At 42.5% G+C, this 7,021-nt stretch overlaps 4 protein-coding genes across 5 annotated transcripts in view; 2 read left to right on the plus strand and 2 right to left on the minus strand.

Annotated features, from left to right (window-relative positions):
* Positions 1 to 7,021, plus strand: part of LOC119432873 (uncharacterized) — a 539,288-nt gene that overhangs the window by 77,007 nt on the left and 455,260 nt on the right. The window lies entirely within an intron of this gene.
* Positions 1 to 7,021, minus strand: part of LOC119433445 (small RNA 2'-O-methyltransferase) — a 77,777-nt gene that overhangs the window by 40,245 nt on the left and 30,511 nt on the right. The window lies entirely within an intron of this gene.
* Positions 1 to 7,021, plus strand: part of LOC119433446 (telomerase RNA component interacting RNase-like) — a 48,137-nt gene that overhangs the window by 5,787 nt on the left and 35,329 nt on the right. The gene's annotated exons all lie outside the window — the stretch shown is intronic.
* The window catches only part of LOC119433704 (V-type proton ATPase 21 kDa proteolipid subunit c''), a 103,465-nt gene continuing 97,447 nt past the window's right edge, over positions 1,004 to 7,021 (minus strand). The window contains exon 7 of the mRNA XM_049659205.1: positions 1,004 to 1,217. The gene's annotated coding sequence lies outside the window, so the exon portion shown is untranslated. The remainder of the gene's footprint in view (positions 1,218 to 7,021) is intronic.

Raw genomic sequence — 7,021 nt, forward strand, 5'->3', positions numbered from 1 at the left:
AATATTGACAGCTAAACTAACTAGATTTTTTGACCAGCAAAGTGGTACAAAAGTATTGGTGTGAAAAAGAGCTAACAATGTTTTACATAGAGGTGTTTGTTCAGCAAGTGATGCACCATCTTGCTTGGGCACATTCAGGTTTCAGGCAGTTGAACTTTGCGACATGGCGGACATATGAAAAGAGCTGTTTGTAGGTTTTCCTACACACTGGTTTTCCTTCCCATTATGACCTGAGAGCACTGTTTAGACACTGAGTTGGTACCACATCAGGAGCTGGTGAAGCAAGTTGCAAATTCCATCTTAAATATTGAACAGACTGGAATTTGTGCGTTGTTCACAGATGTCCTTTGCTACGTAGACCATGCTGTTGATTTAATGGCACAATGCTCTCTTTTTTTTCTTGAACTGCACACTCTTTGGGCACTGCTGGTGAGCCTTGTCAGTACCAAGGTTGTTAAACTCGGCAACAACAGCGCATGTAACAGGACAAAACAAGGTCATAATGATCACACAGGGAAAAACCAGACATGGCCTCCCAGAAGTAGAAAGTTTGGTCAGTTTAGTTTAAGCCCAATCAGTCATCTTAGCAAAATTACTGGTGCCATGTTTCTAGCTCAAAATCGCAAGCACAAACTGATCACATTTTAAATGTGTAAACACTTCTACTAGACTTGTTTTGCAAAATCATATTACAAGCAATGTGTCATAGATAAAAGCATGGGAAAATGAGCATTTGTAACGGTACCAGTAGGTATCATGTAGAGGCGTTTCCTTTCGCAGTTTCTGCCAGTGCTGCGTTATGCCGGACTAAATTAGTGGTTAGAGCGTGTGTGGAACATTCAGTTTTATTCCCTTACCTAAAATATATTACGCTGGGATAAAATGGCCAAATTTGTCAGAACAGTTGGTCATTGAAAACTTTTACTCTGTTTCAGCCGTGCCTGCTTTTAATGACACTACAAGAAAGTCCAACAGAGTGTCAAGTTTAGGGCACTAATACTGATTGGCATGGTGGGTAGCATATGAACTTTACATGTATCAACATTTACTGAGAATTTAAAATTGAATCCCTGAAAAACGTGGCAGAAGTGAACAACTTTTCCGGGTTTCTGATGTGGTGAATGCAACTTTTGGAAAATTGTACATGCCATGTGTGCATATGGTGTACATATGAGTGCTGTCTCTGTAGAATCCTTGTTCTCACTCCACTTGCATGTCTGTGAAAGCATAACCACAGTTTGAATGTACAGGTTCCAATAAACGTTCTACTTTAACTTATGAAATGCACACTTTGAACCTTGTCATGGTAACAAATGCTTGTTGCTAGTGCACTAGTGGCAATACTGAACTGACGCAAGGACTGGGTTCTGCGATATTATTTCCAGGGCCATTTTCACTGTGCACTGGCTGTTAAAGGGTAATTGGGGAGCGCTTATTTCACCTGCTCTTGTGCTGGCTGAAGTAACGAGGAAAAAGCATACACTGGCAACTGGACAGAAGCACTCGCAGATTTAAGCGAGAGGCCCACAGCATGGCCATTAGAATGCAAAACAGTGGGAAATGGTTTAAGCGAGCTTCTTGCAACATTTCAAATTTGCAGCTTTTTATAGTTTTTTTTTTTTTTTTGAGCGAGAAAAGACCAGATGTGTAATGTAACAGCAAAATAATGCAAGAATGTGATCACTGCCATAGTTTGCGTTGAAAAAGGAAACCCACACAAACAAGGAGGTTCAATTCTTGGTTGCTATTTTATCTGCTATTGGGCCACCATCTTTTCTTTTGGAACTAATGCAAAAATGGTTCCGAAATAATGTAATAGCTTAAGGTTCTAAAGCGCAATGTTGTTGCAGACAACAGAAAGTGTACAGGTATGCCAACTCGAGTCTTTTATCAAGATGTTGACTATTTCTTACAAGCCGAGGCATTTTACTGAACATCTCAAGTGATGAAACCAACAGCACAGAAAAAAAAAATGAAATTATGGGGTTTTACGTGCCAAAACCACCATCTGATTATGAAGCATGCCGTAGTGTGGGACTCTGGATTAATTTGGACCGCCTGAGGTTCTTAGACGCACACCTAAATCTAAGTACAATGACAGCATTTTGATGAACTGAACCGAGACATTGTCTGTTCATATTGCATGTTCATGCAGATTGCTTAACGCCTCAGAGCCTGAACACTACTCCTCATCAAGGAAAATTATAGGAACTTTTCTCACCTTTATTTCTGGCCATGGAGAGTGCATTCATACAAAAAATCTGGTTGATCCCTCTTATATAGGAATCGGTATAGAACACGAAAGTGAAACGTGTCTTCACAGAAGTAGTGTAATGTTTATTGCACATTGATATATAATGTCTATTGGTGTTTTGTGGCTAAAGCGCCCTTAGGCGTTGATGCACCCACGCTGACGCCTGGTGGCACGTCTCCTCCATCACGACTACCAACGTCGATGACCATGAGCAACCGTCGTGCATATGGAAGCTGCACTACGCTGCACACGCTAGCACAACGCGAAAGACGAAGCACGTAACTGACACACTAATACAACGCGCAAGACAAAGCACGTAATTGAATCGTCACCGAGTCAAATCAGCGCGTACAGCGCGTCGTAATTGCAGCCTCCGCGATCAACTTCAGAAACATTTTCAGAGCTAATTGCGGAGGCCACGCTCCGCTGTGCTGAGTACGGTGAACGCCACCTAGGTGGCGTTGGTAGTGCTTCTTGATGCCAGCGTCCCTTCGAATGCTGGCATCGAGGCGTCGTAGTGCTGAGACCACCGAAGCGTTCACTGTCGGTGCGCGTTAGTGTCATAATGCAGTACTTCTCTTTTCTGCTCGTAGGCGGCGGCACCGCCCCGAGCAAGAGCGCGGGTACACGGAGGAGTGTTAGATATATAAGGCGCGTCTGTGCAGCTCTCTGCAAATGCGTTTGTGGCGCAATGGGTTAAACGCTCGGCGATCTATCGTCGCGGACCGAGAGGTCGTGGGTTCGATTTCCAAATTTTGCATGTTTGTGGAACTTTTTCTTCTGGTTTCTTTCTTTGTATTATGTTCTATGACGTATTTCCGTGACGGAAATACGTCAGTGAAGTCTTGGTGGACCCCGGCATAAAACACTTTCGTGTTAAAAAACAATAATGAAGTGTGATTTGAGCTATAATTAGTATAGTAATGATTAATTGGTTTGTTGAACTGTCCACAGCTGACGCTTCCCTCCAGCATATAAAAACGCCTCTTTGGGCTTAAATTATACCTAAAATCAGCATTTTGAGGTATAAACGCAGCTTATCAAAAGTTCTACATTGAGCTTTGTGGGATTAAGCATTGCTGCGACTGTCTCATGTACAACCCATCACGTATAAACAATATGTGGTCCTGTCAATACACAACAATCTTCATATAGAATTCTCAGTGAATGTCATTTTGCGTAGCTGTCAGAAAACAAGAGCTCTTACACTGCCACATTTGGCAATCACTCTTTATGTTGCACAATACCACATGAATGCAAGGATCACTTTTCCCCCTTTATCCAAGAATGTTTTGGGTGCTGAAATTTGTGGTCGTGGTTTCTCCTAAACAGGGTAGTTGGCAAAGAGTGCATGCTCTGTTGGGTTAAGTATGTATTCAGGTGGGCACACGCCTTCGTTAACATTTCAGAACAGATTTACAATCCCTCTTTTGACGAGTACAGTGCATGCACGAGTGACCTTAGGAATAGGGTGTACTGAGCTAGTCGTATGGGTTGGCAAATATATATATATATATATATATATATATATAGTCTGTGTAGTTAGTACACAGTCAAAGAAACAGTACAGTAAAAGTTACGAAAGCTTTCACTCTGCAAGAAATTTAGTACAGTAAAAGCTGTTGTGGGCTCAATCCCCTAGTCGTTTGCACGTCTGCCAATTACCATTTCAAACTGCATTGCAGCTTAGCCGAAATTTTATAACAGAATAAAGTAAAAAGTGGTGCCCCACAAGGCTTCAAACCTCGAAACCACATATTGCCAGCCGAGTATTCTACCACTCGGGATTCTGCTGATGCTATAGCAAATACTGCATCTGGAAAATGCTGTACCTGGTTGCCTGAGCAGCCGCTAAAATGATTGGCTGACGTTAACCATACATGAGCGCCGAGGTAAAAGAATTTAAGTGATGCTAAAGGCGGGATAAGAAAGAGGAGGGTGAAAAACAATTTTGTCTCTACTTCACCACTTGGGAGTAAACAAAGATGACAGTAACTAGAGTCATCAATTAGTTTTCTTAATTAAAGAAGATTGGGGGTGTGCATCTGTGATTGTTTGCTGCAACTGATGCCACACGAAATAGTGCAAGACTTGCGGCACATGATACTCTACCAGCAGTTGCATAGATTCTTTGCATTTGAGTGAAGCTGCCACTCTTTTTTGCGATAGCATTTATGCAGACGTATGCACGCTGCTGGCACCGCTGCCATTATCATGCTGTCCGACACACTGACGGTGGACAGCATGCATGTGCAACGCATGGGGAATAGGATATCTCGAGATGTGAAATATGATTAGCTGCAAAAACGACAAAGTGAAAGGACAAACCACCAGCACTATGCTCAACTGCCTCGGTGGCAGAACAAGGGTAACATCCAGACCACGGTATAAGAATAAGTAGAGGTGCTGACACTCTCCCCCCAACGCGCGCGAAAGCGCCGCTCGCTCGCGTCCAGATTATGTTCGGCTTGGTTGCAGCTGGTTCGGCGCCGTCGTAGAGGGCGCTGCGGTATGCGGTCCCAACCTCGGCGGGAAGGCACGTGCTTCGCTGTTGTTGTGCTTGCATGTGCGGCCGTGCTGTTTTGAAGGCACACTTTTTGTTCACGCGCCTTTCATCATCTTGTGCTTGTTTGTGTATTGTCGCCACGGGCTCTCAACCAAGGTGGAAGCGGCCTTCTGAGAGTTTGAAATGGGCAGAAATGGGCAGAATCCTGGATACCGAACTTGTGCGGAGCGTGTGCCTCTATTCAAAGTGTCGTCCGACAGCGGTCGTCTAGAGCAGTGGCGCCGTGTAAATCTGAGGGCAGACCGAACTCTAATGCCTACCCGACCATGTTTGCGCCAAGCAAGCATTTTTCAGAGGATGTGATATCGACGGCATATTACGCGGAGCTTGATAAAATGATGCTACTTGACGCGCCAAAGAGCCCTGTTCTGTCTGAAAATACAGTTCCCACCTTATTTCCGAACTGTCCAAAGAAACTCACATGGTCAAATAAACCTCGAAAGCCGCTGCGGAAGAGAGAACCTCCTGTGTGCCACAAAAACTGCTGTGTGCCACAGCAGTCTGTGCAAATTTTGCTGCATGTATAAGATATATGCTGGGTGTCTTAACTATTAGTATCATGTACCAAGATTTAAAAATATGAAAATGTCACATAGCTGAACAGAACCAAGGCAATGTTGTCTGTCGTCTCTTGGAGTTAATCAGATTATTTTTTGCATTCCGCCTTATTACATAATTATTTTCATAACTGATTAATCAACTTTTCTAATGCTATAATTAGATAAAAAGTGTGTACAAGAGAATTGCACAGCAACATGAAAGATTCCCGATACAGCTTTTTGTTGCTCAATACGTGATACATAAAAGTGTTTTCCAAACGTGAAAGAAACCCGCGAATAGACTCAAAATTGCCTCGAGGCACTTTGCGTGTATTCGTGGGCTTCTTTCACACTCGGAAAAATACTTCTACGTAGCGTGTATCGAGTAATAGAAAGCTGTATCGGGAGTCTTTCATGTTGCTCTCCAATTTTCCCATTGAAACTTTTAATATAATTATAATATTTGAGAAGTTAATTAAGACTAATCATGTAATTAGGCCAAATGTAAAAAATAATCTCAATATCTCCAAGGGACAGAAAACAACATTACCTTGGTTCTGTTCAGCTACGTGACATCTACATGTTTTTAAATCTTTGTGCACCCTGTATAATACTGCTGTTTTCTGTGCAGATGTGTGCCTGATTTTCAAATTTGTGCCATCCTGGATACTGAATGTTTTTTATAATGCGCGTGCGGTGTATATTACACGCTTGCATGTTTTTATTCAACATTTTTGCATTGTGGGAGCATATGAGAGCGTAAGCTTCTGGGAAGGATATCCTCTATTAAAATTATCGAGCTGCTTCATGCACAATTTTTTAATTATTCTGTCTTTGCAAAATAAAAAATAAAAAGTCTATGACATTATTGTGTGCTGGGTATAAGTGTATTTGTGGACAGGCTGTAGCATGCATTGTCAAATACGCTTACATTGGCACATTCTCATATGCAATTTAAGAAAAAAGAAAGTCACCTCTTAGATCCTGCAAGAGTCACTCGCTCCCCAAACGACGAAAGCCAAATGAATAATATACACAGTCTATGTTAAGTGGAATTGAAATAAAAAAGATTTTCACAAGTAAACTGTATTCGTGATATTGTAATCCAAGATAAAACGCCTGCCTTCGTCCCGCCTGATAAATTATCTTTTGAAAGATTTCTTTACATAGCTATGTGCTTTCTCATCATAGGTTCTAGCCATGAACAGCCACTTTGCTCTAGTGCGTTGCATATCGCAAATTTGCGCCGTTTCATTTCTTAAATTATATCGCGCCCACACTGAATTCGCGTGACGATGCTTGAACGGTTTTCTGAGTTTGAATTTTCCGATGCAGTCACTATTTTCTTATGATCGAGGGGTAGCACGTGGGCTTACGCTTTCATTTTTTTATGCTTGTATGCATGACTAGATCGGCCGCAACAAAATGTGCGCGCGAGCGGAATGTGAGTGGGCGTTGAGTGCTGCCCGATCGATCCGTGTTCACGTCATTCACGCCCTGCACAATATACGTTCATGTAGCAAAGCATTCAGCCTGGTACACTTATCACCTTAATCTGAAATAACGAATTTCCTTCGCGCTTTGAGTTTTACTGGCGCCACTATGAACGAAAATTTAGTGGAGGCAGAGGAATGCCAAGCCGCCGGCGCCGCTAAGCTGGGA

Source organism: Dermacentor silvarum, chromosome 11, assembly GCF_013339745.2.
Source record: "Dermacentor silvarum isolate Dsil-2018 chromosome 11, BIME_Dsil_1.4, whole genome shotgun sequence".
NCBI lineage: Eukaryota > Metazoa > Arthropoda > Arachnida > Ixodida > Ixodidae > Dermacentor > Dermacentor silvarum.